The sequence below is a fragment of the Schistocerca cancellata genome, chromosome 3 (assembly GCF_023864275.1).
Source record: "Schistocerca cancellata isolate TAMUIC-IGC-003103 chromosome 3, iqSchCanc2.1, whole genome shotgun sequence".
NCBI classification, from domain to species: Eukaryota; Metazoa; Arthropoda; class Insecta; order Orthoptera; family Acrididae; genus Schistocerca; species Schistocerca cancellata.
In genome coordinates this window covers 382,864,274-382,890,379 of record NC_064628.1, presented here as the reverse complement: position 1 = coordinate 382,890,379, position 26,106 = coordinate 382,864,274, and the positions used below count along the sequence as shown (strand labels likewise).

The 26,106-nt window shown below is 41.1% G+C and overlaps 1 protein-coding gene across 1 annotated transcript in view; it reads left to right on the top strand.

Annotated features, from left to right (window-relative positions):
• The window catches only part of LOC126176318 (aspartate aminotransferase, cytoplasmic-like), a 103,907-nt gene that overhangs the window by 16,136 nt on the left and 61,665 nt on the right, over positions 1–26,106 (top strand). The gene's annotated exons all lie outside the window — the stretch shown is intronic.

The window sequence follows — 26,106 nt, the reverse complement described above, 5'->3', positions numbered from 1 at the left end:
CTTGTACCACACCAAATCTAAAATCATTCTAGGCCTCTCCAGAAACCAGGGTGGCAGGTGGTTAAAACCCTGGATTTGAGGCTGGAGGGGCTCCACACTGAGGGATTCCATCACACGTTGCACACGGATCCCTAACGGCATTGTGGCTTGGAGATGGTGGTAAAAAAGACAGTCCAGAGGCAGATGAGCAACAATATGGTGAACGGGTGAAGTTGGAGCTGCAAGAAACTTACACACCTGGCGCACCAGGAGCTGCCGCCGGATGGTAAGTGGCGGATTCCCAGCCTCAGCTGGGTATGGGACTGATCCGATAAGCACCCATGCCCAGTCAAATCCCTGCATGGTGGACAGCGTCAAGTATCCACAAATAAGAGGTCATCATTGACCCATACATCATGCACCTATAGTCCAGCCGCGAACGCACAAAAGCCCTATAAAACTGGAGGAGACGGGACCTGTCTGCTCCACAAGACCTGTGGCTAAGGCACTTGAGGATGTTCAGTGCCTTCAGGGTTCTGGCTTTCGCGTCTCGCAGGTGTGGCAACCATGACAATCTGGAATCAAAAATGAGGCCCAGAAACTGCACTGTTCCTCTAAACTGTAGGATGATGTGCTCCATCTTCAAAGCACGTAAATTAAAAGTACGGCGAGAATGTTTAAAATGAACACACACACACTTATCAGTAGAAAACCAAAAACCCGTCTTTGCAGCCCACTCCTCTAACTACCACACTGTAAGTTGCAACTGATGGATCTCCATTGCAACACTGGAGTGGGAGCAGAAAACAGCAAAATTGTCCACAAATAAGGAGCAGTGTACAGGACTTCTTACCGTAGACATAATACTGTTGATGGCTATGGCAAAGAGGGTAACACATAACACACTTGTGACCACTGCCTATGAGCAATGGTGCGCCCCTGGTGGCACCTGCTAGCCTTTAGCCTGTCAACAAATTGTAATCCATAGTGTGCCCACAGTGTACACTGTACTACCAAGGCATGTAAATAGCCTTGGAGGAGTGCCTGTGGGTCAAATGTAGGCTCCTTGCAGAGCGCAAACATTGAGCTAGAAAGCTGAAGTAGCTGGTGACTGCATGATACTAGAATATTAATGTTACATTTCTACAGCATTTGGGTACCTCATCGGAGAAGTTCCATTGTGCATATGATGCCACCCCAACTGCTTTTGCTTCACAAGCAGGGGAAGAACTAGGTGGCATAACTAAAAGCTACCATCATGATGAAAGTTATAACAAGCAGCTCCTCACCCATGGGTTGTGTCCGTCAGGTGACACCTCTGCTGCTCCAGAGATATCAACATCTCAGCCAGTATCAGTCATCACCATTGTCATCATCCTCATGATGAAGAAAAGCTCACTGTGTTCCAAAGCAATCCGTACTCCTGTGGTCGTCTGAAGAGACCAACAACTTTTGTTATGCTGACTTTCCATACATAAACCCAAGTGTGCTACTTTACCTTGTCTTCATTCCAGTTCATTCAAGTCAACTTGGAGTGTAATTCTAGTGTGTCTTCTACAATCTCTGTAAACTCACAGCTTATCTATTCGTACTTACAATGCCATGACAGTGCTAATTTGTTTCTGTTTCTTCTTGTGTTCCTCCAACCTCACTTCTTATACAATAAATTCTATCTCATAACAGTACTATTTTCCTCATCAAACGATGGACCACAATAATTAAAAGGCCTTATGGTGCCAATTGAAACACCGAAGTGATCTGAGAGAGCAGCCCCACTATGTTTTTGTGTATGTGGAATTGCGCAACTGAACATCTTCCTGTTGATTTCAATTTCTTTGCAGGACAGGTTGTTCCAACCTCCTTTCTTATCTTAATCAATTAAAACTCAACTTGGAAATGAGTGAAGTCAGTGAGATTACATAGCACTGCAATGTGTCCTTGTGGTCAGATGGATATTATTCATTGTGCTAATATTATAAGCAAGTAAATCAATCCTCACCATATAACAACAGAGCAATGTTTCCTCCATTACTGATCGCTAGCATAAGCTACAGGGATAGTTTACAGAACAGAATAACATTGCTGTTCCCAACTTAGACAGGGTCTCCAAGAAACAGTGTGAGTAGAAATAAAGAAAGGAGAAACTTCGTCAGCCATTGAATCAAGATCCCACAATGGTGTTTGAAATATCATTTGAATTAATTTCTCTGAAATGAATTGAGGACAATGAGAAACTGCATCAGATCTATTCCGCTTCACTGGTTACGTCTTCTGAGCCTCATTATGCCACCACGTCTTTGAATACAGAATTCTTAAGGAATATGAAACATTAATTAAAGTTCTCCAGCTCCAAATCCACGACACTGATCCTGCACTTAGAATGCGCCAACTAAAATCCAGGCCGTCACCTGTCATATTTGCAAAATCACTGCAAGCACTGGACTTCAGCATGAGCAGAAAGTGGTCAGAAACGTGGAATAACATTGCCCACGAGAAATATCAGACCATCATAAGACCTGACACACGATCAGCTGCATGGAATTACCATGATATGTTTGGAAGACAATTAATAAGATTCGTAAGGGCCATTGCATCTGTGTAGGAAACCTCCACTAGTGGTGAAAGTTTTCATCTTTTTAATGAGACTATGACAACGAATATAAGATCATCAAACACACTGTAACAAGATGTAGCAAATGAACTTCCTCTGGAAATCTAGAAGATTTCTTTCAAGTGAGAGACGAAGCCCTTGAATGGACCAAAAATTTAGATGTTAATTTGATTACTTTGTAGATTTAGTTCTTTAGATTGATTTATTTTGTAAAACAATTCCATCAGTGTAAGTTGCAATTCAGTTTGTATTTCCATACGCTAAATAAATAAATAAATGTAACAATGAAAACAATCAAATTTTGACAAAATAATTTAACTGGTTAGATAAAAAATTTACTTAGCAAGCGGTGGCATAACACACACATAAAAGAAGGTTGTAATTAAGCAAGCTTTTGGAGCCAGTGGCTCCTTCTTCAGACATAAGGGGTGAAGGGGAAGGAAGAGGGGCGAAGGAAAAGGACTGGAGAGGTCTAGGAATAGAAGTGATTTTCGGGAAAGTCACCCAGAAATGTAGGTCAGAGGATGCATACCACATACGATGAGAAGGAAAGACTGATTGTTGGGGACTGCATCAGACGAGATTTGAAAACCTGAGAGCTTAAAAGTGGAAGACAGGGTAATATGCAAAACTGAGATTACTTCTTAAACATCATGCATGAGTTAACAAGGGTGAAGAGCTAAGTGCATTGAACATAACAGAGGTGGGAAAGGGACGGTGAAAAATAGATCAGTAAGACAACAAAAGATGTAGAAAACTAAAATGGAGTGAAGCAAAGAGTAGTTACTGTGAATAAATGCTGAGATGGAAGAAATTAATGTAAATTAAGGACATTTGTAGCACTAGTCCCCGCTTATGGAGTTCTGAGTACCTGGTGTCTGGAGGAAGAATCTAGATGGCACGTGTGGTGAAACAGGTAACGAGGTCACAGTTGTCATGTTCTAGAGTATGCTTTGCAACAGGATATTATATGTTGCCAGTACACACCCTCTGCCTATGTCCATTCATCATAGTTAATAATTTGTTGATTGAACAGTGTTTTCAGAACACCTGGTGTATGACACATGTCATTTCACAGGTGACTCTCCTTTTGATAGTACACTACTGGCCATTAAAATTGCTACACCAAGAAGAAATGCAGAGGATCAACGGGTATTCATTGGACAAATATATTATACTAGAAATGACATGTGATTCCATTTTCACGCAATTTGGGTGCATAGATCATGAGAAATCAGTACCCAAAACAACCACCTCCAGCCGTAATAACGGCCTTGATACACCTCGGCATTGAGTGAAACAGAGCTTGGATGGCGTGTACAGGTACAGCTGCCCATGCAGCTTCAACATGATACTACAGTTCATCAAGAGTAGTGACTGGCGTATTGTGACAAGCCAATTGCTCGGCTACCATTGACCAGACGTTTTCAGTTGGTGAGAGATCTGGAGAATGTGCTGGCCAGGGCAGCAGTCGAACATTTTCTGTATCCAGAAAGGCCCGTACAGAACCTGCAACATGCAGTCGTGCATTATCCTGCTGAAATGTAGGGTTTCGCAGGGATCGAATGAAGGGCAGAGCCACGGGTCGTAACACATCTTAAATGTAACGTCCACTCTTCAAAGTGCCATCAATGTGAACAAGATGTGACCGAGACACGTAACCAATGGCACCCCATACCATCACGCCGGATGATACGCCAGTATGGCGATGACAAATACATGCTTCCAATGTATGTTCACCACGATGTCGCCAAACATAGGTGCGACAATCATGATGCTGTAAACAGAACCTGGATTCATTCGAAAAAATGATGTTTTGCCATTCCAGGTTCGTCGTTGAGTACACCATCGCAGGCGCTCCTGTCTGTGATGCAGCATCAAGGGTAACCGCAGCCATGGTCTCCAAGCTGATAGTCCATGCTGCTGCAAACGTCGTGGAACTGTTCGTGCAGATGGTTGTTGTCTTGCAAACGTCCCCATCTGTTGACTCAGGGATCGAGACATGGCTGTACGATCTGTTACAGCCCTGCGGATAAGATGCCTATCATCTCGACTGCTAGTGATACGAGGCTGTTGGGATCCAGCACGGCGTTCCATATTACCCTCCTGAACCCACCGATTCCATTATCTGCTAACAGTCATTGGACCTCGACCAACACGAGCAGCAATGTCACGATACGATAAACCGCAATCGCGATAGGCTACAATCCGACCTTTATCAAAGTCGGAAACGTGATGGTACCCATTTCTCCTCCTTACACGAGGCATCATAACAACATTTCACCAGGCAACGCCGGTCAACTGCTGTTTGTGTATGAGAAATCGGTTGAAAACTTTCCTCATGTCAGCACGTTGTAGGTGTCGCCAGCGGCGCCAACCTTGTGTGATGCTCTGAAAAGCTAATCATTTGCATATCACAGCATCTTCTTCCTGTCGGTTAAATTTCGCGTCTGTAGCACGTTATCTTCGTGGCGTAGCAATTTTAATGGCCAGTAGTGTATATGTTTTGCTAGTTACAGGGCTACTACAGGTGGTGGTAGAAGGGCGCATAGGAAAAGACTTCCAGCAAGGTTGATCACAGGGCTAGGAGCCATAGAGTAGGGAGATGGGCGCATAAGAAGCATAAGATCTGACAAGAATGTTGCAGAGATTGGGAGGGCCACGAAAAGCTATTCTAGGTGTGGTGGGCAAAATATCCGACAGAATTGGTCTCATTTCAGGGCATCATTTTAGAAGTCATGACCCTGTTGAAGTAGCTAATTAATACCAGAACAGGATAATACTGAGTTAACAGAGGTGTCCTCCAAAGTTGTTTCTCGGAGGGATCAGCAGTACTGGGATTAGTGTGATGCTTTGCGAAATCTGTTTTAGAACTCGGCTGGCAGTGTAATTACATGCAGTGAAAGCTGATGTGATAATGGCGATGTACTGCTGTGAAGGATCTGAATCCGAACAAGTATATTTGCCTTGAATGCCAAGGCTTTATGGAAGGGAACATTTGACAGGGAAGGGATGATAACTGTCAGAATGTAAGTGTTGTTGTTTGTTGGTATGTTGAATGTGGTTGGAAGTGTGTAGCTGGCCATTGATGAGGAAGAGATCAACATCAAGGAAAGTGGCATGCGATTTGGAATAGGACCATGTGAAATTTAGATGGGAGAAGGTATGCAGAGATTCTAGGAATTGTAACAGGTCAGTTTCGTCATGAAGCCATATGGTAAAGAAGTCGTCAACGTATATAAAGCAAACCAGGGACTGAAGACCTGTGGGTCCCAGGAAAGTCCCCGCCAAGTGACCCATGAAAAGGTTGGCACAGGAAAGAGTTATCCTGGATCCCATGACTGTATCCCTCGATCTGATTGTAAGCTTGCCCCTCAAAGTTGATGGTAAGTATAAAGTTGGTTAAGGTGAGTAGGAAGGATGTCATAGGTTTGGAACCAGGTGGGCGCTGAGTGAGGAAATGTTCAGCAGCAGACAATGTATGTAGGGGAAGCTGGAAAGAGGGAAGTGGTATCAGTGGTGACAAGCAAGGTGTGTGGCGAAAATTGGATGGACATGGATATCAGACGATCTAGGAAATGGTTGGTATCTTTGATACAGGATATGTGTCTTTGTACAGTGGTTTGGAGGTGCTGAACAACTAAGGCAGATATATGTTCCGTGGGCGCTCTGAAGCCAGCAAGTATACGACGGTCATGATGATTGGGTTTGTCGATCTTAGGAAGAAGGTAAAAGGTGTGGACATGTGGTTTGGTTGGGGTGAGAAGTTCTACGGTTTGAGGTGTTAGTCCTTGGGAGGGGCCTGAGGTTTTAAGGAGGGACTGCAGGTCAGTTTGAATTACAGGGATGGGATCTTGATGGCAGACATTGTACATAGAGGTGTGAGACAGCTGGTGTAGAGCTTCACTAAAATACTTCTTTTGGTCAGTTACTACAATGGTAGATCCTTTCTCTGTTGGCAGGATAATGAAGGAGTCATCAGCTTTTAGGGAACATAGAGCCTGAGTTCTGCAGAGGACAGGTTAGGGTCATGTTTCAGGGACCTGAAGAAGGGTTGTGAAATAATGCTAGATGTGATGAATACCTGGAAGGCTTGTAAGGAATGATATTGAGGTAGTGGTGGTGGACCAAGTTGGGATCATAGTCTGAAAGTTGGAAAGTTGTGGGCTTTAGATGAGAGGTTAAGGGCACTGCACTGTTGTGACTGGTTCTTGTGATTATGGGTTATTTGTTACTTTTACTAGTTTTAGGTTTAAAAAGAATCTATCTACTTCACTGAACATTACGTTTATTTCACATTATACAGCCACACAAAGACACACATCGTCAAAGACCTAGTTTCTAGTACTTGTCTCTCCAAAGACTCTAGAGCAGAAGTGCTGCCAACTTTTGTCTGCCACTTAATTAAATACAAACACATATAACTGTAACACTTTCCCTTATTTAATTAAAAAAAGGGAACACATCAACATGAAAGACCCATCTTATGACATAAATTTAACAGTCTTGGTTTTGCCAGCGGCTTCGTCAATATATCTGCTAACTGGTCCTCAGTTGAAATATGTTGAATGCCTCTCTCCTTCCAATACCTTTTCTCAGACGAAGAAATACTTTATTTTAATATGCTTAGTGCAACGATGGAACTCGGGGTTTTGTGCGAGTTTCACTGTTGCCTGATCGTCAACCTTAAGGACTGGAACTTCACTCAGCTTTCTCATTCCTTTAAAAAGTCTACACAGATAGATTATCTCCTTCCCAGTTTCTGTTGCAGGTACCAGCTCTGCTTCTGTTGTAGATGTTGCAGTCACTACCTGCCTTTGGCTGAGCCAGGAGATAGCGCCACCTGCATGTGTAATAAGTTCACCAGATGTTGACTGTCCAGTTTTGTTACAGCCTCCAAAGTCTGCATCACTGTAGCAATCTAATACGCCACTGTACAAATTTTGACGATAGATTATGCCTAGGTCACATGTACCTGCTACGTACCGGAGTACTCGCTTTAGTCACACTACATCTTCTGTTGATGCCGTGTCAAGAGTTCGAGACAGGAAGCTCACACTTTAAGCCAGGTCAGGTCTCGTTCCAAGCATCAGGTACATCAGTGCTCCAACTGCTTGCCGATAGGGAAAGTTACACTTCTCTGCATTCTTTCCTTCTACCTGTAATGTATCTGGTTCCTTTACAATTGGTATTGAGACAGATTTGCACTTTTGAAAACTGAAACGCTCCAGAATCTTCTTTGCATAGGCTTGTTGACTTATCTTGATTGCACCATCATCAAAACGTTTTATCTCAAGTCCAAGGAAATGTGATGCTGGTTTCACAGTGATCTTAAATTCAGCCTTCAACTCATCAACAAACTTTCTGGCATCCAGCTTATCACTTGCCGTAACTAACCCATCGTCTACATAAAGAGCAACTAACAGTTTCTTGCCACTGTATTCTCTGATATGTAAACATGGATCTGCATCACTTGCCTTGAAACCTGCTGACATAAGAATTGCTCCAAACCGTTTACTCCAACATCTTGGGACTTGCTTAAGTCCATACAAAGTTCGCCTTAATTTGCCATCATTATACCCTTCTGCCTGTTGTATGAATATTATTTCTTCTAGTTCTCCATACAAGAATGCTGTAGACACATCAAAGTGTATTATTACATACATCTTTTCAGCTGCAGCAACACTTAACATTGAACGAATTGTGCTCAACTTAGCTACTGGATTGCAGGTCTCACTGTAGTCTACACCATAGCGTTGATTAAATCCCTTGAAGACAAGTCTTGCCTTACATTTCTCAGCACTTCTATCAGGATTAGTCTTCACACGAAAAACCCACTTACATGGTTTAGCTCTTGCTCCTTTTGGTAGAGTAGTCAGTTCCCATGTCTGATTCTCTTGTAGTGACTTCATTTCATTTTTCATAGCTTGCTTCCAGTAAACACTTTGTATACTATTTACAGCTTCTTCATATGATTCTGGTTCTTTATTTGTTTCATTAATCATCTCTTCACTGAACATTACAAAGTCATTTAACCACGAAGGTTTCATTAATGTTGAACTATTTCGCAGTTGTCGATAAGGCTGGATAAAGATTTCTTCTTCTCTGGTATCACCGCTGCCCTCTTCAGTCTCCGATTCTTCCTTGTTCGAGTTGACCTCATCTTTTTCTTCAGCTGCATACTTTCCCTGGTTACTTTCCTCAACATCCTGCAATGATAATTTGACTTGTTCTTCACAACTTGCAGGCTTTTCATGGAAGATTACATCTCTGCTGAGAATGACTTTGTTTCCTTCTTTCACCCAAATTCTGTAACGCTCATCCCCATCATACCCCACGAAATATCCCTTGACAACTTTCTTATCCATTTTCAATCTTCTTTGAACTGGAATGTGGACATAGCATGTAGAGCCTATTATAAGTAAATATTTTATTCTTGGCTTCTTTCCAAACCACAGCTCAAATGGACTAATTCCTTCCACAGATGATTTTGCAGTTCGATTCAAAATGTACACTGATGCTCCAACCAATTCTGCCCATATGGCTGCTGGGAAATTAGCTTCTTTATTTGAATACTTGAAGGTTCTTGCCATTTCAACTATAATTCGCGTGTTCCGCTCACTTCCACCATTTTGTTGCGATCTGTAGGGTGCTGTCAGCCACTGAGTAACGCCTTCTGCATGCAGTATGTCCTTAACTTCCTTACTGTCGAATTCTCCACCGTTGTAACTCAGCAGCTCTTTGACTGTATGACCCAGCATCTTTGAATGTTGAAGAAGATATTTCAATTCATCTTTAACTTCAGACTTTTGCCTTACAAGGAAGCAATACCAAAATTTTGTGTAGCTGTCTTTGAACACAACCATATATCTCTTCTTCTGAAAAGATTCATTGAGAGGTCCACAGACATTGCGAGGTGCCGGGGCTAGCAGTGTATTTAACACTAAAATTCTTCTAGAATCTACATATGTAAATGATGCTCTAAGCCCCCCCTCCCTATTCTAACTCTGACTTTTGCTGTTGCACATGGATTAAAAAGAAACGTGAACTGACTGTAATCGACCCTGCAAGTGTAGTAGAAAAGAGTTTGGCACCTGCAATAATTTAATTTGCTACATAAGTTAAATAAAGGAAAGTTTCAGTAATGTAGTGAGACATGATAGGGTTGCTCTACCGGTTAACAGAATGAAAGTTCTGTCCAAAATAACAATATGATTTATTATAACTCAAAATAATAAACAAAACCACATGAAACATTTACAATACATCAAATTGGCTCAAATTGGATACTCAAATAAATGCTGTGAAGATGAAGTTGTCCCTAAACTAGATTGTGACATTTATGACGAAGTGGTATGTGGAGCCAATTCCTTGTAACTCAAGTCTTAAGAGAGACACACAGCCAACCCAGCATTAATTGCTGCTACATTAGTGAGAACTCAGACAATGGACACCCAAGACAGATCAAAGTTAGAAAAGACAAACAGGCGCGCTCTGCTGAGCTCGGATTATCACCTAGCAAAATTGCCTGCTTTGCTGGTGCTGCGGACGTACATTACCAAGCTGTCTTCTTAACTGCACGGACACTATCTGGCATACCGGAGACGATGACTGGTTGCTTCGACGTCCCATCGTGGTGATGATAATGTCTAGAGTATAGCCCGAAACAAATTATCCTGGCCTGGTTGTTCCAGACTAAAGACTTCCTAGCAATACAAATGCACCTCTGAGGGAGATGAAGAAGGCTCGCCACACAATCACTGACGGTACAGTGATTGATTTTAACAAGCGAAGTCATCCAGTAACTCCGATACAGTCAACTTTAGCCAAAACTGCTCAAGACAGACAACATAGGCCTCTTGTACGCAGAACGCTCAATTGCCAACTACTCGGAAAGTTATGTTGAAGTCGAAACTTCAGCAACTTCGTCAAACAGTTACAATTAAATAAAAGTATATTAGACAGCCAACGGAAGGCAGGCTGACCAGAGCAGCGAGAGCTCAGTCTTGTAACCTACTCCGACCGAAAGGCGAGAGCCGACTCCCCACAAGAGCACCCATACAAACCGAACACAGAACATTCCCATCCCCACGACAGTGGCTGTGGTTAACCGTTCCAATCAGCAACTCGAAAACCGGCGGAAAATTCCACTCTTTTGCCGGAGCACTACCATTCCACCAATGGAGATTCTTGGCGCCAATTTCTGCGCCAATTTTGCTACGTCACGGAGCTATGCCCTGAGCAAGCCAATCACAGTTACGATTTTGCAGAAAGCGCGGGAATTTGCCCGCCAAAACTGCCTGGGTACACAAGTCATTCCCACGCCTCGCTGGTAGCCCGCCAGAAAGTGTTTTCGCTAAGTTTCTGTGAAGTAACGGAACCTCTAGCCCAGCCGCTACTTCAGGCCCCTGCGAGCGTGTCTCCGCCGCTATTCTACAATGTCGGCATCTGGAAAGCATTCACTCGATTCCCTCACACCTGCCGGCTTACCCTTTCAAGATCAGCAGAGCCCGCCTGTCACCGGACCACCCGGGTGATGAGAGACGCTGCGTGGGAAGTCCGCGTGTGAAGGAATAGCAACTTTTCACTGCATGCAATTAGAGAGGAAAATCGTAAGATAGAAACATGAGAGGAGGCTCATTCCACCTCTCAACATCAGCTGACATTAGTTCACCTGCGCAGGTTGACTTCTCTCTGTGACCAAATGGTAAGCGATGTGCTTTGCCATAAATGCATGGCTCGCAAAGTGACTTCTCCAAGGGAACATTTATGCCTAATTCCCTTTCTAACATTCCTTCGACATGGTGTTTATCCTGATGTCCCCACCTCTCATGATACAGCTGCAATAATGAAGTTTCTTTAATGGCATTTACTTCAGCAATTTCTTTGGGCAAATTTGGATGAATGTCTGCCTTGTACAAGGTACCAAAGGGCTCACGGTTTCCATGTCATCAACTGTAAGCCAACACTCTTTTGTCGATGACTTAAGTTCACTATTAGGATTCCGGTCCTGTGCAGTTAACACTGAAAACAAATTTCTAGATAATTGTGGAACATAATACACATCCAACAACATCACATCTTGCCCATCAGTCAGAGATGATAACTGAATATTGCCTTTTCCCACTGCCATTAGAGTTTCTCTTCCGGCTGCCTTTGCACCACATGGAGTGTCAAATTTTAGAAAGTCTGTAACATACTGTGAACAGTTTGTTACATGCCTTGTAGCTCCATTATCAACACGATGCTGAATCTGCCTCAACTGTATAGGCCTCTTCACAGACAGACATTAGCACAGCACTAGCAGCAGCACAACTTTCTTGACTTCTGATTCGATATTTATTTGGCCTTCCATCAGAAATCCACTTTTTGGAGTCCTTTACCCAATGGACCTTACGCTTAATAATTGCAAATGTCACCTTTTCTTGGGTCATTCTTGATGAACTTGCCTTTGCCATCTGGCTTTTGTTTACTTACATTCACCATTAATGCTTCCTTTGGTGTTTTGTCACTATTTGGATTCCTCAAGAAATTCCTTTCAGACATACATAACAGCACTGTTAACTCATCAATTTTTCTTTTTTCGTCCTGTGTTAACAACATCCAACATGACTGAGAAGTTTCAAATTCACTTGGCAGAATATGCAACGTTTTGCACCCTAATATAAGGTCTAGTAAAACACTTTCATTTTTAGCTTTAAGTCCACTGTTTAACTCATTCCACAAACTCTTCAATTTTGCTATGTGGGTAGAAACATCATCACCTGGTATCCAGCAGAAGTCTGTGCAGATTTTGAACTTCTCACCCTTGGATAAAGCTTCAAACTGTCGCTTTAAGGCATCCCACATATCACTAGCTGTTTTCTTGTCCATTACCTTTTGATATGCTTCATCACTGATGCCTCTAGTTATCATACACTTTGCATAACTATTTGTATTTCGATACAAATCGAACTGTTTCTTGTGTTTCTTTGCTTGTGCATCAGCTGCGTTGTCTTCCAGTGGCTTGTGCTTAACTAACCTCCTGTCAATAAAAAAACTGAGTTGACGACAATTTAACCTCAAATTCTGACTACTGTATTTTCTACTGGGCGTAAAAACTCTCGTTTCTGGAGCTTACTTGCACTAACACAGTTCAGCAAAAGGTTTTACAACAACAGTTTTCACTCTCAAGCACACATTATCGTATTTTGTTAACTTTTTGTCACTGTTTCGAGTCTTTAATTCACTTACAACTCTTAAGCGAAACTGGATCCATAACCTGTTACTTTTACTTGTTTTAGATTTAAAAAGAATCTGTCTACTTCACTGAACATTATGTTTATTTCACATTGTACAGCCACACAAAATAACACATCGTCAAAGACCTAGTTTCTAGTACTTGTCTACAGGCGTCTAAAACTAGCGAAATGAGGGATGCTCAACTACCGGACCTACCGATAGATGGCTCTAGCGCGTGCCGGCCAAAGATCATATCATTGAGTGTCCGCCGTATTTGAATTTGGCAAAAAAAGGATGAAAATGTTTTTCGTTCTGCGCCCTCATAAGTCTTTTATATTGGATGTTCTAGATATCTTCACATCAAAATATTGAAGTGTTTCTAATCTATCGAGAAAAAAGTGACAGTTCTGCTATGAAATTCCTAAATTCGAGTGTGTTTCGGAAGTTTGACAAGCTGACCTATAAATTGTTTACTATTAATTTTATGAGTGCTTTACTTATTTGCCCGTTTTAAAATACTATTTATGATTCAATGGAGGTCAACAAATTACCTTGGTTGCCGAAGCTTTTAACTACAGGTATAATTCGGAAAATCAAGTGTGGAAAACACTGAAAAAAAAAAAATTGACATCGTTTGCTTAGGGGTACCTCTACTGACAACAGAAATTACAACTGAGCTATTAAAGTATTACTTACTTATAAACGGAAAAATTGTTATTTTTCTTTATCTGAAGTGATGCATTAGCGATCTGCATATATGCTGACACTGTAATTGCAACATGCACTTACGAATTTGGCTCCCTCTTTGATCAGAAATTTGAATGCCATGATTTTATTAACACCTGTACATGACACGGTGTATTTTAACTGAGTGATAAGGTAGAAGCACCAGTTTTTGACATTGCTTCAGTCTTTGATACATGACAAGAAATACATTTAAATGAGATAAACACAAAGGCCAACGTTAAGGCTCCACTTAAATGCATAACTTGTATCATTTGGAAGTTAAGTGTAGTAATAATATTATATTGGACTGATCCATGATGATATAGGAAGTGAAGGAACTTGTTGAAAATAATATTGATCACAGCTGTTAATTTTAAGGTTGGCCTGTCTTGAAACTGTAATTTTACAGTCTGACACCCAAACAGTGACTGGTACCATGGTTTTATTTTAAAATTGAATTCAAAACATGTCAGTGAGCAAAATTAATTACACTATGAATTACAACCATGGAATTTTATTTCTGTGAATCTTGGTTCCAGTCTTTGACATGGTGTCTATCACCTGAATGACTGGTTGTCATGATATGGCCCAAGCAAAAAACAAACCTGAAAGCGAAAGCTGCAGAAGTTGGCCAGACAGGCACCCCAATGGCTGCTACAATCTGTGTGAGGCAAGGGTGACATTATATTGCAAATTTAGTGTAAAATGTTCCATATTGTCTGAATTTGTCCTATACTGAAAGGACATTCCAGTCCAGTCGATTTTCTTATCTGCAAAAGTACCCTAGCCAATATCAGTGGTACAAAGGTAGTGCCAAATTACAAACTATCCAGTAACAACAGAAGTATTGCTGGACAATGTACAGTAAATAATATGTAATAACTTGAGAAATTCAGAATTGGTTTGAAGAAATAGAACAGTATTTGGAAAGAGAATAACATTTTGAAAATAACAAATGACACAAGTAGAGTTTTCAGTTCTTATAAAAGCACACTTAATTAATTAATTCATTAGTTTATTTTCCCCTCCTCTCTCTTCTCCATTCTCAAGGGAAAAATGTGATAACATAAAAGTGCAAGAAAGTTGTGTACAGTGTTGGAAATGATGAAAAAGAAAATCTCACTATGCTTTTAACAGCATATGCTGCTGTAAAGCTTGCTCCTCCTAAGAACATGATTTTTTCTGGTACAGACGTCTGATACAACAATTCCACAGCAAAACTTACTTTCAATAGGTGTGGTAGCAGTGCACTCCCATAGGATAACAGAATATTATGTCCTCCAGGAATCACATTGGGTACACCACTTACAGCATAAACTGTACAGCAACTACAATGTTTTGTGAGCAATTAATACCAGTCAGTATCTTTAATTTTAACATAAATCTTGACTCCCATGATTACCTGCTTATATGTGTGTTTGTACTACAGGTAATTGGTAAAGCAAATACTTACTGAATATGTCTTCACACTTTTAATACTTAGCTGAAATTCTGAAAAAAGTAAATTCTTTTATTACTTTATCACCTCTAAGGTGAATTAAGAGGTACTGACTGGTTTCTTTGAACATTTAATAGAAGCCTTCTTTTTACCTGCTACTGATAAAGAGCCATTCCAAGTTCTGTACACAACAATCTCTCACATTTTTCATGAGGTTTGTTATTCTGTACACTAATATTTCTTCTTCTAAATGGTAAGTATCGCATTCAGATATTGTTGGTATTAAAGGTAATTCATGAAATAAATTATAGTTAAACCAGAAAATTAAAGGTTCCACATGGCACATGAAAAGTACCTTGTTACACACATGTTACATACATGTTACACACATGTATGTACAGATTCCAAAATGTCTGTGAATTTGAGCTACAAACTTTTTTAAATAGAAATATGAAGATCACAATACTTTGGGTCTGCAATAACTCAAACGTAAAATACTTTAGTTCGCTATGGGAAACTTTGTTCTTTACGTGACTCGTGCAACTGCTTTCACTCTTAATGGAAAACTAAATGGTTTATGATAAAGTTAACTTGCAAAAAGTGTAACCGTTGTTACATAATTTCTGTGAAGTAAAATTCCTTAATGTTAATTCCTTCCTTTGTCATCGTAACTTGATAATTTCAGTTCCATATGGGACATATGAACTAAAAAGAAAAAAAATGAAGAAATGCTTTTATTACTATGACCAAACAAAATCTTTTTAACATGTAGTACACAGTTCAAATCAGCAAAAAGTTTAACTGTATAATTAAGGTAAATGTTGATGAAAATTAGGCATGTAACATGAATACTGAAATTTCCTAGTCCGCAGCTCGTGGTCATGCGGTAGCGTTCTTGCTTCCCGTGCCCGGGTTCAATTCCCGGCGGGGTCAGGAATTTTCTCTGCCTCTTGATGACTGGGTGTTGTGTGATGTCCTTAGGTTAGATAGGTTTAAGTAGTCCTAAGTTCTAGGGGTTCAAAAATGGCTCTGAGCACTATGGGACTTAACTTCTGAGGTCATCAGTCGCCTAGAACTTAGAACTACACTAAACCTAACTAACCTAAGGACATCACACAACACCCAGTCATCACGAGGCAGAGAAAATCCCTGACCCTGCCAGGAATCAAACCTGGGCGTGGGAAGCGAGAACGCTACCGCACAACCACGAGCTGCGGACTAAGTTGTAGGAGACTAATGACCATAGATGTTAAGTCCCATAGTGCTCAGAGCCATTTGAACCATTTTTTTGAAATTTCCAAGTGTAACTGTAATCACTGTATTCTGTACTTTGTAGTGCTAGAAAGGTAATTCTGTATGGCTCAAATGGCTCTGAGCACTATGCAACTTAACTTCTGAGGTCATCAGTCGCCTAGAACCTAACTAACCTAAGGACAGCACACACATCCATGCCTGAGGCAGGATTCGAACCTGCGACCGTAGCGGTCGCTCGGCTCCAGACTGTAGCACCTAGAACAGCATGACCACTATGGCCGGCCTAATTCTATATGGTTATTTGCATTCTCCCCCACCCCCCCCCCCCTCAACACAGGAAAATATAATAGATAGACCTCCTAGCAAAATAAAGACAAAATTCAGAAAATTGGGTTTTGCCTGAATCAGGCCCCCTTATTCTAGAATGATTCTAAAGAAATAAGAATGCTTAGAATGATTCTAAAGAAATAAGAATGCTTATGATCAATTGGAACATTGTGTTCATTCTAGGAAGTATTAAAACAAGAATTAAGAGAGTAACAATTTTAGTGCTCTTATGTTGCAGAGTATCCACAAACATTACTGTTTGAAACATATGGCCACTGCATACTCCATTAGATCACACCCATTGAACTGTTTTCTTAAATGAAAAATTCAAGTTAACATAGTTATTGAGGGAAATATTTTCTCACACTGGAAGCTATCTGTCAAATAAGTCTCAGAACATTTTTTTCCCATTAATTTCACACAAATCACCTGTTTTTAATGCAAGTGCATATTTTGTAACACCAAACAGCTTAAAATAAGCATGTATAATAAACAATTATAATTTTGCTACAATTTCTACACAGGATGTAAAGAATTAATTTTACTTCCAAGTGATTCATGGTTCAAATGGCTCTGAGCACTATGGGACTTAACATCTACGGTCATCAGTCCCCTAGAACTTAGAACTACTTAAACCTAACTAACCTAAGGACATCACACAACACCCAGTCATCACGAGGCAGAGAAAATCCCTGACCCCGCCGGGAATCGAACCTGGGAACCCAATGTGATTCATCCTTCGAAGTTCATCATTATACAACAACAAATCTATGGACAAAATAGTTTTAAAAATCTGTCAAAATGTCACACTCATCTGCATGGAATGTCCTATTACATAATCTTTTCCAATTTGAGCACTATACATGATTTAACAATATGAGTTTATTTAACTTCTGACTTATACTTGATTTGTTGTTTAAAATTTTCTCAGCAGGCTTTTTTTTTTCATGTGTTTTTAAGCGTGTGCACGAGTACATGGATGCAATCTTACAAACAAGTTGAGTCTGATGTAAGTCCTCAATCCCAATTTTATAATGGTAACCATGACCAAGAGCAGGAGCAGGAAATGGGTAATCTACAAATTTATTTTTAACATAACACAATGCAAAATCTTGGCCAGTATATATTTCTGTCGTATATCCCCAGCAATCACAAACATATGAAACAGTTTCTGAGTATTCTACAACAGAGTACACTTGTTTTAAACAGTTTTCCCCAGTTAATAAAATTTACAAATGCATTTCTATTGGCCATATTGGGAAAAGCATAGAGATAAATAATTCTAATGCAGATTTAGCTACTGGTGGCTTCAGTATGTGAAGACAGTCTTTGCATGTGATCTGCCTTGAAAGGCGCAATGACACATACCCTGCAATATAATAGAGTATGTTTTGCTTGTAAAATGAGAACTTAAATCTTATCATCAAGAAGTGCACACCACTTCTCTACTTCATTTTCTGCAGCACTTTCATCACTTTCTACTACATGCTTTCTTGCATGAAAATCAAACAGGTGGCAAACACCACACATTAAAATTTGAGCAATTCCCATTCATTGCAGTGACAGTGTTACCCAAGAGCAACTTACTCATGGCACATTTGAACTGGTATGTATTTGGATTGTTGTTCCAACCACCTCTGGACCGAATGAAGGAAATGGTCTTGTGACAGTTTATAATTTAGCAAATACTTCAGAGGAGATTCAGCATGAAGCATACTTGCCAGAGCTATGTGCCTGACTGATTGCATATTGAAAATTATCCCAAAAGCAAAAGTATTTCTTGCATGAAGCAGCAATGGAACACCAATGATTTTTAAGCTTTTGATATAATTTTCAGTGTCTCTGAAAATACAAAGCCAATAAGATTTGGGGTCAACAGAAACATCCGATCTCACGCGTCGGCTTTGACCCGTGACGTAAGGGTGTTGTGGTGTGTGACGTCATTACGGCGCGGAGTTTGGTTAGTGAGTGTGGCGTATTTGTAGATGTTGCCTCGTTGACGTTACCTTAGTAGGAGTTTTAGGGCCTGTAATATATAGTTTACCTTTTTACTGTACTTTTTGTTTTAACGTCGTCTATGAGGCTTTTATCAGTTTGCCATTAGATTGTTCAATCTTTATGGTCTATATGTTTTGTCGCTACTCGTTATGTCTAATGAATCAATATTGTTTTTTTCTTTTTTTTCTTTTGTTTCTTTTTTTTTATCTTTTGATTGACCTACACATTGATCTGTAGCGTAGCCCTGAATACGAGGTTAGGTTGGGAGCTTTTTTTTGGCGGGGGGAGGGGGGGGGGGGCGGGTCAGGGGGGGGCGCCCCCCCCCCCTGCCTGGCCTTGAGTACCACTTGTTTATTATTATCTTTGTTTGCTATCAATGTTAGCAGATTGTTCTTGTGAAACCTTTGTGTGTGTTGTTTTTCTATGTGTTTTCGTCTTTGTGATACGTATGCAACGTTTTTATATCCGCCATATTGGAATTGTCGTTTATGGTCGTTTCCGCCATATTTGTGACGTCATGGGTCAAAGCCGACGGGTTGGATCGGACGCTTCCGTATTTCCAAGATTTGTTGTCAAGTCTCAGGGGGCTCTTATACCCTTTACCTAATGGAGTTCTGGAGTTCAGAATATCAAATATCCTATCAATATAATACAAAAATTCTACTGTTGCTTCACTTCCTTTAAAATTTGGATCACCAACCCTCCTCAAAAACTCTATACCATCTGCCACACTAGAACTCAAAGTCTGTGCAGCTAATGAAACATTCATTTTTCTATTTACATAACTTATATGTTGTCCTGATAGTTTGTTGGCAAATGTCATACCATCTTCTCGTTGTACCTTGTTCAATTGCTCAATGAAATGCCATCTAATAATGCCAGTTGGAGACTCAATAGCAGATACTTCTGCTAGAGCATTTCTGGCAAACTTAATCATATGACACATGTCCAAGATACAATAAACATTGTATTTTTCCACAGGATGAGGAAAGTAGCTTTTAAAATCACCCTTGGAAAAAGTACAGCCGAGTGAACGTAAAGTGCTTATATTTACCCTTACAGCCGTCACATGTAACACACCAAACCCTAATGCCAGAACTATGCAGCCTCTCTAAAGCAGATTTTATCACTGTGGCCTGATTATTTGCCTGTACACCGTTGATAAAGAAATATGCAGTCGGGCATTTAAATTTGCCATTAATAGAGACAAGCATGAAAACCAGAGCCTCAGATGCCTCTATTACTTCTTTTGACTGAGGCACTTCCCACCAAAGTCTAAAAAACCTGTGTATTGCTTAGTTCCTTGGTCCCAAACTACTTGCTTTCTAATTTCCATACTGTCTACATGAATCGCTGAACTGGGCCCTTACAATTGGGTTCAAATCAATGTACTTAAAACATCTTTTAAGAAGCCAGGTTCACAGTCTACACTTGCCACCCATTTGGAAATCAATGATTTATGGGGCAGAGGCATTAATTTTTGCAGGTATTCATATGCTGCTGGTGAATAAAAGTAGACAGTCGTCGCAAACATTTTCATATTTGTTGTGTATCTATTACTCTTTGAGGAGAGAGAGTTGTTCACTAAATTGCACACTAATTCCACTTGTGTTCCTTTCTGATGATTGAGGAAGTGATGTAACTTCTCAGGAAGATGCCCCTTCTCCTTCAATGAAGTTATGATGTCATCCATGGAAAACACTTTCTTCTCTCTTCTTCGAAGTTTTTCACGGACACACTTCAGTTAACGTTTTAATTCGTGCACAGTGTCTGAGAAAAAAAGGGCAAGTTTCAGTCGCCTTGTCTTCCATTTCTACTTTCGACTGTATACCACAATCAATTACTGAAGAACCAACTGCACTCTGAAATAAATAATTTCGTTATGTATGATTGAAACAACTCAAGGCTTGATGAAAAAATATTATAAGAAAACTTTGGGGGTGTGAAAACATCCTTATACTAACGTTTTCGGCACAATTCACAGCTTCTGCATTGGATAAATGGGACATGCTTTCCACGGAAGAATTCTCATTGACAACATTCTCCACGCAATCAGTAGCGTCTGCAGTGGGCAAATAGAGCACGGATTCCATCACAGAACGCTAAAAACAAAAATATGGACCTGTATTACAACATTGCTTAGACCTATGTAGCCCATTTGTGTCCGTACGAAAAAAATTCACAAAAGTAAAAATCACACACATAGCAAGGAAATTAATTAGCTACCTCAAATGGAGAATCATCGTTGTCACTCAAAATCCTAACAACATGTCATCGTGGCTGTTTATTTGGTGGCATCAAATGTGTCGGAAAGTCAAAAACTGATGGCACTGCTTCGGGTTTGAGACGTTTCTTCCACGTTCCAGGGCTCACTACGTAATCATCTTGTCGGAAATGGTTTCCGCAAAGAAAACTGCAAGACGTAGGATTAAAATCTTTCCGCTTCACGGAAGTAATCCACGTCTTTAGTAGCTCTGGGTGCTTTAGAGGAAACCTGTTCAAAAACATCGAATTAGCAATCTCACAAGTCTGTATTGTTACCGTATTGTATCGGTAGTCCTATTACCTGTGAAATGATATGTCACTTTCCTTACTCCATCGCTTCGTACAATTGAAGGCGGAACAAGAAATCACCATTTCGATAGTCCTTAATTCCTTATACACCGTACACACCGAGAGAAACTTCTTGCCAAATTCGAATATGGCGGGCACGGGGCAATACAGACGACAGTAAACAGCTGGTAGAGCCATCTATCGGTAAGTCCGTTAGTTGAGCATCCCTCATTTCGCTAGCTTTAGACGCCTGTGTACTTGTCTCTCCAAAGACTCTAGAGCAGAAGTGCTGCCAACTTTTGTCTGCCACTTAATTACATACAAACGCATATAACTGTAACATTATTCTTTGTCTGGGAGGCAGTGGTGAAGGCTGTCGGGTGTTAAGGAGGTTGTCCAAGCTTGATTTGTGTGACTGGAGTGGTGGTTGATGGTGTGGCTGCTTAGGGAACTGCTGAGGGACAGGAAGGGAAACACCAATGTTCACATAGTTTAGGAGGAGGTAGGATGGCTTTTTAATCTGAAGTTTGGCAAAGGATCTACCACTGTAGTAATTGACTGAAAAGAGTATTTTAGTGAAGGTCTACATCAGATGTCTGACACCTCTACATACAATGTCTGGCATCAAGATCCTACCCCTGTGATTCAAACTGACCTGCAGTTCCACCTTAAAACCTCAGACCCCTCACGAGGACTAATACCTCAATCCATAGAAATTCTTATGCCCTCCCCCCCAAAAAAGAAACCATGCACCCCCACCTTTTACCTTCTTCCTAAGATCCAAAAACCCAATCATCTTGACTGTCCTGTAGTTGCTGGCTTTAAAGCACTCACCAAACGTATATCTGCCTTAGTTGATAAGCACCTGCAACACATAGTACAAAGACCCCCCTCCTCTATAAAATATATAAATCTTTGCCCATCCCACTTCACCACACACCTTGCTTGTCACCATTGATGCCACCTCCCTCTATACCAACATCCCCATGTACAGGGTCTGCCAGCTGCTGAACATTTCCTCTTTCCTCACTCAGTGCTCACCTGATTCCAAACCTATGACATCCTTCCTGCTCACCTTAATCAACTTTACATTTACCAACAACTACTTCACCTTTGAGGTGCAGACTTACAGAGAGATCAGGGGTATGGCTATGGGAAGCAGGATGGCTCTTTCCTATGACCACTTTTTCATAGATTGCTTGAACTGGGCTTTCCTGTGATCTGTAAGTCTTCAGCCCCTGGTTTGGTTTAGATACACTGATGACATCTGTACCTTATGGACACATGGTGAGGCTTGCCTGTTAAAATTCCTAGAGTTTCTGAATATCCTCTCTCATTTAAATTTCACATGATCCAATTTGGAATCCCATGCCACTTTCCTTGATGTTGATCTCAACCTCAGCAAAGGCCAGGTACACACTTCCATCCACATTAAACCTACCAACAAACAACAACACTTATAGTTTGACAGTTACCATCCTTTCCATGTCAAACATTACCTCCCACACAGCCTTGGCATTTGAGGTAAATGTATTTGTTCGGATGTAGACTCTTTACAGCAAAACAGCACCATTCTCACCTCAGTCTCCACTGCATATAATTACCCTGCCAGCCTAGTTCGAAAGCAGATTTCCTGGGCCATCACATCCAATCCTGGTACTGCTGATCCCTCCAAGAAATAGCTTTGGGGCACACCACTTGGTCATTCAATACTATCCTGTTCTTGAATGTATTAATCAGCTACTTCAACAGGGCCATGACTTCTAAAATCATGTCCTGAAATGAGATCGATGCTGTGTGATTTTTAACCACCGCATCTGGAATAGCTTTTCATCGCCCTCCCAATCTCTGCAATATTCTTGTCAGATGCTATACTGCTTCTGCACCCATATTGCACCCCAATTGCTCCTATACCTGTGTCCATCCTCACTGTCAGTTAGACCGTCAGCGAGAGCAGCACCGCTAGTTCCTGCTACTAATAAGGCGAGTACACCATTCGCTTGTTACATATTTTGGCGAGCTTCAAACAGGAGCGACTGCAGTAATGGGTAGGAACTGTGATTGTCGTGTACAGATGCGAGCTGAGTTGGCGACCCTTCGTTCACAGCTCCAGGTTGCTTTGGCTTCTGTCACACAGCTTGAGGCTGCTGCCAAGGGGCGTCACTATGTTGGATCAGATGCAAGGACGCAAGGCACGTCGAGCATGTCCCACGTGTCCTCTGATCAGCGCACTGCTGTGGCCGCCCCGGGTACTGCCTGCACTGAGGTTGACCCCTCACCTGTGGTTGAGTGGAAGATCATTCCAAAGTCTGGCAGGCAGTGAGAAACTTCGTGAGGGGCCGATCGTAGGGCCTCCTGGTTCTTTTGACAAACAGGTTTTGGGCATTATTTGTATCTGACAATGTCGCTGAGCCGGATGCAGTCGTCCACCCTGTTCCAGAGGAAGCTTCTCAGCCCGCAACGTCTGGGCCTTCACAGGGGGTGGGATTGCTGGTAGTTAGTAGCCCCTATGTTAGGCGTGTAATGGGGCCCCTTAGGAACATGGCTGCCAAGGAGGGGAAGGAAGCCAGTGTGCACTCCATGTGCATTCTGGGGGGAGTCATTCCGGATGTGGAAAGGGTGCTTCCAGATGCCATGAAGAGTACAGAGTGCAACCAACTGCAGGTGGTGGCTCATGTCGGTACCAGTGACATGTGTCACTTTGGATCGGAGCAGATTCTGTCTAGTTTTGGGTGGCTAGCGGAAATGGTAAAGACTGCCAGCCTTGCTTCCGAGATTAAGGCAAAGCTCAGCATCTGCAGCATCATCGATAGAACCGACTGTGGTCCTTTGGTGCAGAGCCGAGTGGAGGGTCTGAATCAGAGGCTCAGGCGGCTCTGTGACCGTGTAGACTGCAGATTCCTTGACTTGCGCCATCGGCTGGTGGGTTTCCGGGTTCCGCTTAATAGGTCAGGAGTCCACTACACACAGGAGCCGGCTACACGGGTAGCGGGGGCTGTGTGGAAGGGACTGGCTGGTTTTCTAGGTTAGAGGGTCTCAGGGAACCACAGAAGGAATGTCTGTCTAAAAGTGGGCAGGTAAAACACAGTAAGGTAGTTGCAGAAACGATTGGTATTGTAGTTGTAAATTGTCATAGCTATGTTGGGGAAGAAACAGAGCTCCAAGCCCTAATAGAAAGCACTGAAGCTCAAATAGTTGTATGTACAGAGAGCTGGCTAAAGCCGAAAATAAGTTCAGCCAAAATTTTTTTTCAAGCGAGCTAACAGTGTTCAGAAAGGATATATTAAATACAGTTGGTGGTGGAGTATTTATTGCTGTCAGAAGTAGTTTGCTTTGTAGCGAAATTGAAGTAGATAGTTCGTGTGAAATAGTATGGGAAGAGATTATACCTGAAATTGGACTAAACTATTAATTGGATCGTTTTACCGATCCCCCGACTCAGAAGAACAGTTCAAAGAAAACTTTAGTCTCATTTCAAATAAGTACCTCGCTCATACCATTATAGTCGGTGGTGACTTTAATCTACCCTCGATATGCTGGAAAAATTATATGTTTAAAGCTGGCGGCAGACATAAAACGTCATCCGAAATTGTACTGAATGCTTTCTCAGAAAACTACTTTGAACAATTAGTTCATGATCCCACTCGAAGCGTAAATGGTTGCGAAAGCATACTTGACCTTACAAATAATCCTGGACAAATAATGAGTATTGTGACGAATACAGGGATTAGCGACCACAAGGCAGTTGCTGCTAGGCTGAATACCATAACACCTACAACCATCAAAAAGAAACGCAAAGTATATCTATTTAAAAAAGCTGATAAAAATGCTCTCAACGCCTTTTTAAGAGACAGTCTTCACTCCTTCCGATCTGATCATGTAAGTGTAGAAAAGTTGTGGAATGTTTTCAAACAGATAGTATCGACAGCAATTGAGAGATATATACCACATAAATTAATAAGTAATGGTACTGATCCCCCATGGTACACAAAACGGGTCAGATCGTTGTTGTAGAAGCAACGAAAAAAGCATGCCAAATTTAAAAGAACACCAAATTCCTAAGATTGGCAAAGTTTTACAGAAGTTCGAAATATGGCGCGTACTTCAATGCGAGATGTTTTTAATAATTTCCAGAACGAAATTCTGTCTCAAAATCTGGCAGAAAACCCAAAGATATGCTGGTCATACATAAAGCACACCAATGGCAAGACGCTATCAATACCTTCATTGTGCGATAACAATGGTGATGTCACTGATGACAGTGCCACTAAAGCAGAGTTATTAAACACGGTTTTCCGAAACTCCTTCACCAAAGAAGACGATGTCAATATCCCTGAATTCCAATCAAGAACAACTGCCAAGATGAGAAATACAGGAGTAGATATCCTCGGAGTAACGAAGCAGCTTAAATCACTTAATACAGGCAAGGCCTCCGGTCCAGATTGTATACCAGTCAGGTTCCTCTCAGAGTATGTAAAATAGCCACATATTTAGCAATTATGTACAACCACTCGCCCACAGGAAGATCTGTACCTAACGACTGGAAACTGCTCAAGTCACACCAATACCCAAAGAGGGAAGTAGGAGTAATCCGCTGAATTACAGGCCTATATCACTAACGTCGATTTGCAGTAGGGTTTTGGAACATATACTGTATTCGAACATTATGATGTACCTCAAAGAAAACGATTTATTGACACATAGCCAGCACAGTTTCAGAAAATATCGTTCTTGTGAAACACAACTAGCTCTTTATACTCATGAAGTAATAAGTGCTATCGACAGGGGATGTCAAATTGATTCCATATTTTTTTAGATTTCCAGAAGGCTTTTTTTATTTATTGTTCTGTGGGACCAAATTAAGGAGAAGTCTCCATGGTCACGAGTCAATACATGAAGTTATAACACGATATTAGAAACAGATAAAATGAAATATAAAAAAACATATTCAGGTGATAAGTCGTAAGTTTAAATAAAGAAAATCAACAATGTAACACTG